Genomic DNA, 11,292 nt, shown 5'->3' on the forward strand with positions numbered 1-11,292 from the left:
TCTCCCTCTTCCTCCTCCTGGCTTTCACCTGGGTTCCCACCAGCCACTTGGTACCGCTGTGGCAGGACTCCTGGATTCTCTGAGACAGGTACATGGGAATGTGAGCACAGATAAGCCAAGGACAAGCACCCTAGTCTCCAAGCCATACCTCTGGCCCCTCCACATGTCAGCTGTCCTGCACACACAAGCAGCTTTTAGTCTCAGCGGCGAGGGATATGGGTGATGCCACGTGGCATGGGTCCTCTGCCGGGGCCCAGTTTAGAGCCCCCAGGGTATGAGTGCAGGGGTCAGCGGCAGAGCCACTCTGGCTCATGGAGCCTCCATTCACCTAAATCCGAACCCTCTTTCGGGACACAGACTAATCCAGAGACTCGAGGGCAAAGCCTGCCCTCCAGGATACCATGGGATAATTTGTCCCTCTGCTTCTGGTCTTACTCTATTCCAGCCTCCACACTGATGCACAGAGATCATCTCAGGGGCAGTTCTTATCATGACACTCAACTGCTCCACACCGTTCTAGGGCTGCTCATCGCCCACAGAGTCAAGCCCTAAGCCCGAGCCTTTCACACCAGCTGGACGACGGCTGTGCCTCCACTTGGAAGTCCGCGGTCATCTCACACCCAACGTGAGTGACAGCTTCCTGCCCAAACATGTCATCTGACACCAAACCCTTCCAAATCTACCTTCTGAGCAGCTCTCAAAGTTGCTTACTCCTCTGCAAGTCCAGGCCCCCAGGTCCCCTCATGGAAAAGTCCCTTTTCCATCAAGTAGCTGAAGAACAAGTTCTAATATGCTAATTAGACCCGGTTCCCACGCTGTTATAAGTCCTTCCCACTGGCTCCAAGACTACCGGTATCTCTTGGGAGTGTGGACACCTTGGGCACTCTGGGCGCCTCTCACTGCCCTGCCTTGCTCTCTGGCCACACCCAAACTAAGCTCCTGCCAGCTCTCTTCACTTTCTCCATCTCCCTCGGCTCTGAGTCTGGACTCACACTAGTCCCCCAGTCTTACATGCTCCTCGTTCTTCCCCTTTCTTGAGTGAATTCCATGGAATGACCTGCTCAGGGAAGTCTTCACCCACTAAGCTTGTTTCGGGTGTCCTCCCACCATGAGCCACTTGCTTACAATTTCATCTTGTGTTGTGGGGGGATGTTTCCTCGAGGACACTGTTCTCGTTCACTCACTCAACTGTTTGTCGAGCACCTACTAAGTGCCAGGAACTATTCGGGGTGCTGGGGACACACCACTGAACGAATAAAGTCCTTGTCTTTATGGCACCTGTGCTCTTGGGGGCTCCTTAAGGCAGCACTGGACCTGGACATGGTCAGCAGTACCTGGGACACGGCACCCCAGGCGTTCTTAGCTGAGCGAGCTGCAGCCTGGAGGCCCTGCTGCTCCGGCTCTGGGGTTTCCAGGCGTGTCCAGGAGGGGCCCGGCCCCGCGTCGAGGCTGACTGCTCTGAGGGGCAGCCTCCCTTGGAATTGTCCGCAGAGGGAGCCCAGGGCTCCCCTGGGGGTCTCCAGATGGTCAGCCGCGGGCTGCAGCACCTCATTCTCCTGCAGCTGCTCGTGGTCCTGTAGAGATCTCCTGCAAATGGAGACACTCACGCCTGGCCACCGAGAGGCCGGCCATCTGCCTGGCCAAGAGTCTGTTCTGTCCGCCAGACCCTGGGGAGGAGGTCAAAAGGCAGGTCAGCAAGGCATCCTCCACCCCATTCTCAAGCTCCACATGGACAGACCCTGGGTAAAGGAGAAGCAGGCTGGGGAGGGGTGCACTTGGCAACTGTGGGTGCCAGGAGGAGGAGCTTCCTGAAACGTGGAGATGGTCAACAAGGCCCAGAAGAGGACAGAGGCTGAACAAGGCTGGTCAGCGTTTCCCGCGGTCCCTTGTCTAAAACAGCTGTCTCTCCATCCCAGCCTCCTCTCTGCCAGGGTCGCCTCATGATCAGCCCTCCTGGAGCCTCAGCAAATGGGCCCAGCGCGCGATCAGCGCCTCTTTTACAACTTGCCCTGACCCAGTGCGCTCCTGCCGACACCCTGGCCGGCGGGCCAGAGCCCCGGATTTCCAACTTGCAATACCCAGACGCCCCACCCCCGCGGTACAGGTCTCTTCTGAACAGAAGCCCCACGATGCCCCGGCCTGCACTCACCCAGGAGCTTCCACGGTCACCGGACGCCGAGCACAGATGCACCTCGCCCACCCCAGCTGATTTTTGAAACTCCGCGCGGGCCCGCCCCCTGGCTCTGTTCTGGTAGCCGATTGGCTCCGTCCCCGCCTCGCTGTCGCACCAGGGATCCCATTGGCTCTCTGCTCTTGAGGCCGTGAATCTCGCTCTCAGATTTGCCGGGTTGTCCCCGTTCATCCCTAAGGACACCCGCGGGGCTGGGTGTGGCGTGACGCTGCCTGATGCTCTGTGTCCGCGGGTCCCGCCCCCGCCGCCGCCGGATTCCTCCGCCGCCCGCAGGCTCGGCCCGGCGCCACCTCCCGGACGCCCGGCCGCAGGCCGCCGGGGCCCCTCCTAGCACTGCAGGGAGTTCTGGCGGGTCTTACTGGGCGGGGCGGAGGCGGGGCCCCGGGCGCTTCGGGACCCCCTCCCACCCAGCTTGGAGGTCTCAGAGGTTTTGTCACAAAGAACTGGGGGGCCTGAGTTCCTGTGGAGGTTTTGTTTCAAACTTCCCTCTTGACCCTCTGCCTTCCCGAGACAAAGCTTTGCGCTCGTGTTCCCCATGCTCGCCACCCCCCCGTTCTACCCCCTAAAAATGCATCCTGGAAGAGCGGACAGTTGGGAGCACACCTCCGCTCCCTCAGCTCATTGACCTCTTCCCTCTCTCCAGTCGAATGCCTCCCTCCCCTTAGCATCCAAACGAGCGAAAAATTATGACATTTAGAAAGCACCCCGCTCCCTGTCCCTCCTTTATTGGATCTCAGAGCCGCACTGGCCACTCCATCCCTCGGTTTCCTTGGTGCCATCTTCATCTGGTTCGGCCCGCCCCACCCCCACCCCCAGCCACCGTTGCTGAGGGGCTCCTCGAAGCTCTGTCCTTAGTCTCCTCTTCATCTCTGGGTGATCACACCCACCCCTCTGGCCTCGGTTACAGCCCCCACCTCCCTCCGCGCCCCCAACACACGCGGGATGGTGAGAATCCTGAACACACATGGGACAAGTTACATGCACCAAGAACCTGCGTCAAGCACCTTATTATTATGAACTCATTTGACTCTCCTTGCAGCCTAAGACTAGATGAGGAGACTCGGGTATGCAGAGGTTGTGTTTGTTCCCAGTTTGCCACAGTCATTATGTAGCAGTTAGTATGTGTACACAAACCTGCCACTGTGGGCCCAGGGTCCATGCCTCTCACCACTGCACCTCACTGCCTCCGCTCAGCCTGCACCTCTCCCAGACAGGTGTGTTTAACCACTTCCTGGCCGCCCAGCTCCTCCTGCGCTCTGCACCACCTAAATCAACACCCCAACAAACATCACCCTGGTCTCTCCTGGCCCGCCTCCTTCTCCATGTTCCCTCTCGGATCTTTCCAAATACCTACTGGTGTCTGATAGATGAAACACTGTGCTAAAAATGAGTCATGGAAGTCAATAGAGCAGATGCGTCCTTAACCTCATGGAGCTCAAATCTAGTGTGTGGGGAGAGATGGATATTAACGAATCAAGTTACCAATAATGAATTAATCCAAGAAAATTATGAAACAAAAATAGTCATTTAAAGCTGATACCTAGAGAATGAATTAACCAAGTAAAGCATGTGTGTGTTTGAGTGTGTGCCTGTGTGTGTATATGTGTGTGTGTGGGGGGGGAACTTCTTGCACAGTGAATATCATGTTCAGGGGAATCAGTACCCAAGTTAAGACCCCAGCACACACACACACTCGTATACGTAATGGAAACAAACGTTTCCTGAAACAATACTTGACTATGTGTAATGTCCTTTGATATTTTATCTATTTTTTTAAAAATGCGGGTGACAATTTACTACATGGATTTTACAATGGCTCACCGCTCTAGTTTGCCTGTTCACCTTGGTCCCCTAGTTGGGTTGTTTGTTTCCCAAGTGTTAGAAGTGTTTGTTTCCAAGCCTATTTATGCCAGTAGTATTTGTTATTGTAGTTAGGGAATTGAAGTCATGTCCTTTACCAATGAAATATGAGGGGGGGAGGAGCAAGAGTTGTTATTTTTAGGAAAACTAAATTGAAAGTATGGGAAAGACTGGGGAAAGAGAAACACTTAGAAACAAGTCTTCCAAATTAGATCGTCTTGCCACGATTGTCTGTCAGTACCTGTCACAATGCCTGACACTTCATGTTCATGGATACAACAGCTTACATCTGCCCACGATGTGTGTGCTAAGTGCATTTCTTTATTCTTCTTTCACCCTCAAGGCAATTCTATGAAGTAGACACTATTGTTACTCCCATTTCAGATGACAAAACTGAGGCTCAGAATCTTGCTCGGGATGGAGGAGTCAGAGCAGAAACTTAAGCCCTGGATCTCTGACTCTAACACCTGAATTCTTTTATTTGTTTATTTTTGTCAACTTAACTTTTTTTATCCTCACTCGAGTACAAGGGAGGAAGAGAGAGAGATAGAGGGAAGCATCAATCAGTTGCCTCCCTCACACACACCAGCCCGAGACTGAACCTGCAACCTAGGCATGTGCCCTGACTGGGACTCGAACCTGCTCCAGCCAACTGAGCCACACCAGCCAGAGCTAACACCTGAATTCTCAACCTTTGGTTATGTGGTCTCCTCAAGCAACAGGAAGGAATGAGTGAACACCCTCTCTGCACGGGGCTTTTCGCCCCCTTCAATCAGAACCATAACTGGCAGGCTAGGTGAAGGAAGATCAGTTTCCATGGCAACGAGAACAAGGAGGACGAAAAATTTTCTCTCTTTTTAAAAAAAGATTTTATTTATTTATTTTTAGGGAGAGAGGAAGGGAGGGAGAAAGAAAGGAAGACAGACATGGATAGGTTGCCTCTCGTACTCCCCCAACCGGGGACTTGGCCTACACCCCAGGTATGTGCCCTGACTGGGAGTCGAACCAGTGACCTTTCAGTTCACAGGCCAGCACTCAATCCACTGAGACATACCAGCCAGGGGAAACATTTCCTTCTGAATGAAAAGGCTCCCCTTCTGCCTTGCATGGAGCGGTGAAGCTGGGGGGCGCGGTGGAGGTTGTGCTGAGGTGAGCAGGCTCCTGGTTGAGCGGTGGAGGGTACAGGGGCTTCTGCCCCTTTCTGTAAGGAGGAAAACCAATCCCTGGTTCCGAGCTGAGGCTTTCTGGGGCCCAGCTCCAGCCCTGCCCTGCCCTGGGAGCTCCATGTCCAACAGTAAATCTTCTACCGGTTTCCTTGTCCTCACGGAACTGTCCGTCGGAGGGAAGCAGCAGACATGACCCTGTGCAAAATGCCACGAATGCGAAGTGCCAGGGCGGCGAGGGGATAGAATGGGGATGGGAACCACACCTGAGCAGGCTCCCCTTGGCATATGGCACTTTAGCTAAGGAATTAGGGGGACAAAGCAAGGGGATGAGGCCAATGCGGGGAGGCCAGGGTGCTGCCAGGTTCCAGGACCAGAGGAGGCTGAGCCGGACAGAGCGGGCAGGGGCCTGGCAGGCTGGGGCCCGGCAGGCAAGAGCCAGGAAGAAACTCAGTGTGAAGCTCGTAAGGAAAAATCTCACTTGAGGTGTATCAGACATACCTCTTTTTCCTTTTGATTTCAATGCCATGGTTAGACCCTGAATGGCTTTATCCGTCTTCAAACTATTTTTCTTTTCCGTAGCAATTTCTCTTTCCTTCTCTCTCAGGTCCTCCTGAAGTGCCTAAATTAGATTAGAAAAAGATTCACTAAAGTGATGTGTTCCAACCAAAATGCATGGTAAATATATCTTTAAGAGCACATTCAAATGCAGTTATTCTATCTTATTCCTGTCAGCCTGTGATTAATGTTTCCAAGTAGAGTCGAACGTAGTGGCATCAGCTCCAAGTCACTGTGTTACCGCTCACAGCAGCAGGACCGGGGGGAAGGAAGGGGATCAGATCAGTTAGAACGATGACAGCTATTCCTACAGGAAGGACTCCAGTGCCTTCTGGAATTTGAATGCAGTCACATCGGTGTCTTTGAAACCACACCAGGTTATTTGGGGGAAACAACAGATCATTAATTTCATTCCTTAATGCTACGAAAGCGAGCAGAGAACTTAGTTTGATGGAGACAGAACATATACATTTATCGTCTGAGTTCATTTCTAAAGATAATCACTGCTGCCTCCCTCCCAGGCTGTCGTGAGGATCAAATGAGATCACGGACGTGCAAGTACTTTCTAAGCTGGCAGGTGCTCTACAAGAGCCAGCTGCCGTGACTAAGGGACTGTGGAGCAATGGCTTTGGAATCAGACTGCAAGTCTGAATCCCTGCTGTACCTCCGCCAAGCTACGTGACCTTGGATGAGGGACCTCACTGCTCTGAGCCTCACGGGCCACATCTGCAAGATGGGAAGGCCTGCCTCACGGAGTTATTACAAAGGCTGAGAAACCTTTTCCATAGGGCCTAAAGCTCGACTGGCAGACAGTAGCATTCGATGAGTGACAGCTAATGCCACACAGAATTACCTGCTGCACTCAGAATAAAGCAAGAGCCAAGGATAAATCTTCAACACATTTTTAAGAATTGTATCAACATACCTGGATCCTCTCTTCAAAGCGATTTCTCTCCGTCTGGCGCTCCATTTGTGCAGCCTATGAAAACGCATTAATTGGTGCCCAGAAGGGACCCACAATCCACAGCTTCCCCAGAACCCTAAGAATGAGCACCTCCTTTACTTGTTGTTCCCCTTGCTGTGGAACTCAGGAAAGCAAGTGCCCACTCCTGTCCCACCCAAGTGAAGAAAAATGTGAAGATGAGCAACCCACACAGAGTAAACCAAGGAGCCACTGGACAATGAAAAGGGACAAGGCTGAGGAAGTGAGACAGACGGTTCTGAGGAGCAAGAGACAACGGCTGAGGACAGCCAGCATCTAACTGGTGAGGCCACAGAATTCACTGCTGTGTGCGGGACAGAGGAGGCCCTGCTCCGTAAAGAAGCTGAGACCTTCCATGAGCACCCAGAGTGTCTCCTAAGGAGAACATACCGCACACAGCAGCCACCCAGGCTCCAGCAAGAACGGGACGGTGTGGACTAGGCCTACCTGCACGTCCAGGTCCTGCCCACCCTCTTCCAAAAGCCGGTCAAGGAGGGCACCCAGTGTGGGGAGGGGTCCAGGGAGGCTTTCGGGTCAGTACCAGTAACCCACCTCTTGGAGCCTAGGAAAATATAGCAACTGCTCTGAGCCAAGGCGAGGGGCCGTGATCCCCGCCTCACCCGCGGCCAGGATTAAATGAGGCGGCGCACTGAATCCCTCCGCGGGCTGCCGCCCAAACCAGTGAGTGCCCTGCCCCGCTGCCTCTGAAGTCTCAGACCAGAGATGGCCTTCAGCCTGCCTCTAGCCAGGTAAGTACCATAACGTCATTCCAAGAAAACCCAAAGGATGAAAATAAAGTCTCTGGGCAGCAACAAATTAACACACAGTGCAACAGGTGCGCAGGCATGGATTGTTTCATTAACCCCCTCCATGAACACAAGGCTGGAAGGGGAAGCATGTGCCGGCGCCTCCGGCAGAGGGAGGCTCTGCTCACTCCTCCGCTGATGGGGGGTGACACTGAGAAGCGAACTGTGGGTGAGCCGTGGGGACTGAAGGGGCATCCCATCTCCCGGAGTCTGGCCTGCTCAGTAAAGTCCCCGCTCCGTGTCCTCCCGCCTCACCTCACTGTCTCTCTCCTTTTCCTCCCTCTGAGCAGCAGAAAGTCCTTGGCGCTCTCCCGATGACACGTTCTCATCAGGAGACACCATCTGAGATTTCTCCTCTTGAAGGCACTCAATTAAAGCCTCTTTGCTCTTCAAAGACAGCTTCAAGTCCTCAATGGGTCTAAAAGAGAACAAAATTTAAATATTAATTCTAGGCCGTTCTCTTAGCTCAGTGGAGCAGGAGGAGGTAGGAAATGGGGCCATGCATCTTCAAAGTAGACACATCCAATGACTGAACACGAATGAAATCACATTTTGCAAGTCGGAGATTAAGGACCAGAATTCACGTGACCTTAACTGTCCCCTCACCCCCAGCCTCCCAGGCACCAGACTAGGGGTCTGACTGAGTCACAGCCCTGCTCAGACACCCAACAGCCCCACCACCGAGAGCGGTGGATTACTACTTCTTTGGCCAAGAAATCTCCTCTCCTATAAAAATCTGGCACTGAAAGCTAAATAAACATGACCAATAAAGCAGACTATTCTGGTAAATGCAAAAAAAAAAAAAAAAAAAAAAAAAAAGGACGTCTCTCCAAGGCATCTCAGGTCAAAGGTTAAAATGCACTGTCTTCCAAGATAAAGACCAAACTCCTCCGCAAGGGGGCCCGGCCGAGCTTTCAGGGCCTAGGACAGAAGCCGGGCTGTGCTGCGCCCCCAGACCTTCGCGCACACGCCTCCCTGCACCCCACTCCCACCTCCACCTGATAAACGCCCATAGTCCTGCCAGGCTCAGCTCGGCATTATTCTCCTAGGGGGGCCTTTGCCAACCAACACCCCCGGCGGCCCCTCAGGTAGAGCCGAACACGTCCTTCTCAAGGCCACCAAATTACCTCTATCACCTGTTCTCTGACAACAGCCACATTATATCGGCTCTCTGAGCCTGCATTTCCTCAGCTATAAAATGGGGATAACTTGCTTATGTGGAATGGAGATAAGCTATTTAAAATGAACCTCCACCGCTCCAGGCATATGGCAGAACTCAACAAATAACAGTTGCTATAATTATTACTTTTCCTTTTAGCACGCGATGATGAGCATTTTGTCGAAGGACCCTACGAAGAGTGTCTCTAGCTGAGCCTAAAAAGCAACGCACTGGGGCGGAAAGAGGACCGGCTCCCAGGGTGAAGGTGAGGAGGGGGCTAAGGGCAGTCAGAGCCCCCGGCGGCTCACGGGAAGGGGACGCATGTGCCGGCGCCCCCTGCAGAGGGAGGCTCTGCTCACTCCTCTGCTGACGGGGGTGGGGGGGGTGGGGGTGGGGGGGTGGGGGGGGTGTAACACTGAGAAGCAGACTGTGGGTGCGCCGTGGGGACTGAATCTCCCAGAGTCCGGTCTGCTCGTTAAAGTGCCCCTCCATGTCCTGTCACCTCACCTCAGTGCATTGGCTGAACATTTGTACCTCCCCAAAAGTGATGGCATTATGGGGGTGGGGGGAGGCTTTGGGAGATGAGGTCATGTGGGTGGAACTCCCATGAATGGGACTGGTATCTTATCAGTGAAGCTCCAGAGATCCCTTGCCCCTTCGCCAGTGGGGACACAATGAGAAAAAGGACCTGAGAGGGGGCCCTCGCCTGACCATGCTGGCACCCTGAACTTGGACTTCCAGCATTCAAAACTGTAAGAAATAAATTTCTGTTGTTTATAAGCGACCCAGAGTGGGGTATTTTGCTATGGCACCAAATGGATTAAGACAACCGGACATGGAGGGAACTGGCAGCACCAGTACAAGGCTCCCAAAACCAGGAAGAGGAGTAAGAGTGCCCTCTAGGGGCTCGGCTCTGAAATCATCACATAATCAACGGGAGAGACAGAAAGTCACCCAACTGTACACTAAAATGGGTGTTGTGTCGTGTGCAACTCACACCTTGATAACACTGATTTCTTAGTTACCTTAAAGCAAGTTCTAGCCGGGGACGGACATGAGAGGGGCCGGGCCCACCTCAGGGGGCAGCAGCGCTCGGGCAGGACCATGGCCCCATCCTCCAGCACCTTCCTGGTTTCCAAGAGCATCCAGAAACCCAGGCTCTTACATAAAATTAAGACTTTTTAAAATATTAGCGACTAGTTAAAACTTCAAAAGAAAAAGGAAATCAGATAAAACATATCTGCTGGCCAGACTTGACCTGCAGGGCTCCTCACTGTCAGCTGCCTGGAAGATACAGACTAGCTTTGAAGTCCAATCGAAGGACAACAAGTAGCTAACACATGTACCTTCGAAAAGGGTGGTGAGGGCGCAAAACATCCTTGTGAGGGCGCTGCCCCAGGCCCCGTCAAACTGTGTGGCAGATCTGACGTCATCAGGGCCTGACCGGGGACCCTGTTCCAGTTCTGTGCTGAGCCCTCACCTTCTGTCACTGGCTCAGCTTCCTAAACAGGCCTGCCTTCAGGGAGGAAGCACACAACACCCTCAGCGAGCAGAGCCCCAGAGGACTCCCTGCTGCCTGAGTCTCTGGGACGTGGCTGGGGCGCACCTACCCCTGCGTCAGACGCATTCGCAGTTCTGACAAGTCAGGCTTCTGCGCCTACCCAGCTAGACCTGCGGGAGACCCCAGGAAGACGAAGCCTTTAGCAAGGCCCTGACCAGACAACCCACGTCCACGGACACCCCACCACTTGGACCAGTGATTACTCAATAAGCATTAAGCCTTCCCAAGCTCCCTTTCCCCAAAAGACAAGAATCCAAGTTTCTGCACTTTCCTCTGGAATTACCTAGAAACTGAGCCAGGCTCCACACCACTGCTCATGCCGTTCCCTCAGGGAGGCAAGGCTTCCCCCGCAACCCCATCACGCCTCCTCCCATGAGCCTTCCCTGCGCCACGCCCAAGCAGAGCTGGGCACTCCCTCACTTAGGTCTCAGCACAGAACCCTGTTTGTACCTCTATCCCCTCTCACACGCGGGGACTCCATAGAAGGAAGACAGTGCTCCTCTCTGCATTGCCCACACCCAACGCAGCCTTGCTCAGTAGCTGGTTCTTGAGTGGATCCTTAAATCCTCTAATTCAGGCCTTAATCCATATATCCAAGTATGTTCTGGACTCCCCTCTTGGATGCCCACAGTCCCTCAATCCAACATGTCCCAGCTGAAAGCTCATCTTCCCAGCCCCTCTGCCCCCAAACATCTTTCTCCCTCTTCCCCCCTAAATTCAGCAAACTGCACTACCATCCCACTATTGCTCACCTGGGTGAGGGGCTATCTCTGCAGCCTTTTCCCTCAGTCTCAAATCCAATCAGCCACCAAGCCCTTCGTGCCAACATGTGATTCTACCTTCTAAAATACATCTCTCTCTTATCCCCTAGTTCTGTCACCTTAATCCTGTCATTATCAAGATTAAGGGAAAAAGAGAAATCAAAATAGTCTTTCTCTTTTCCCTTTGGCTACCAGGAAGCTTACAGCCAAAGCCAAATGCTATACTCAGTATCTGAGTGGAAAATCCCAGC

At 53.2% G+C, this 11,292-nt stretch overlaps 2 long non-coding RNA genes across 2 annotated transcripts; one reads left to right on the plus strand and one right to left on the minus strand.

Moving 5' to 3' along the window:
• The first annotated feature begins 364 nt into the window (after window positions 1–364).
• On the plus strand, window positions 365–9,591 carry LOC150006674 (uncharacterized). Its single transcript, XR_016511971.1, has 3 exons — window positions 365–625; window positions 8,879–8,984; window positions 9,351–9,591. It is a non-coding gene; the product is annotated as an uncharacterized LOC150006674 (long non-coding RNA).
• On the minus strand, window positions 5,106–7,195 carry LOC150006675 (uncharacterized). Its single transcript, XR_016511970.1, has 3 exons — window positions 6,698–7,195; window positions 5,359–5,836; window positions 5,106–5,252 (listed from the first exon to the last, which is right to left on the minus strand). It is a non-coding gene; the product is annotated as an uncharacterized LOC150006675 (long non-coding RNA).
• Window positions 9,592–11,292: the final 1,701 nt, after the last annotated feature.

This window comes from Furipterus horrens, unplaced genomic scaffold, assembly GCF_987537825.1.
Source record: "Furipterus horrens unplaced genomic scaffold, mFurHor1.1.pri manual_scaffold_6, whole genome shotgun sequence".
NCBI lineage: Eukaryota > Metazoa > Chordata > Mammalia > Chiroptera > Furipteridae > Furipterus > Furipterus horrens.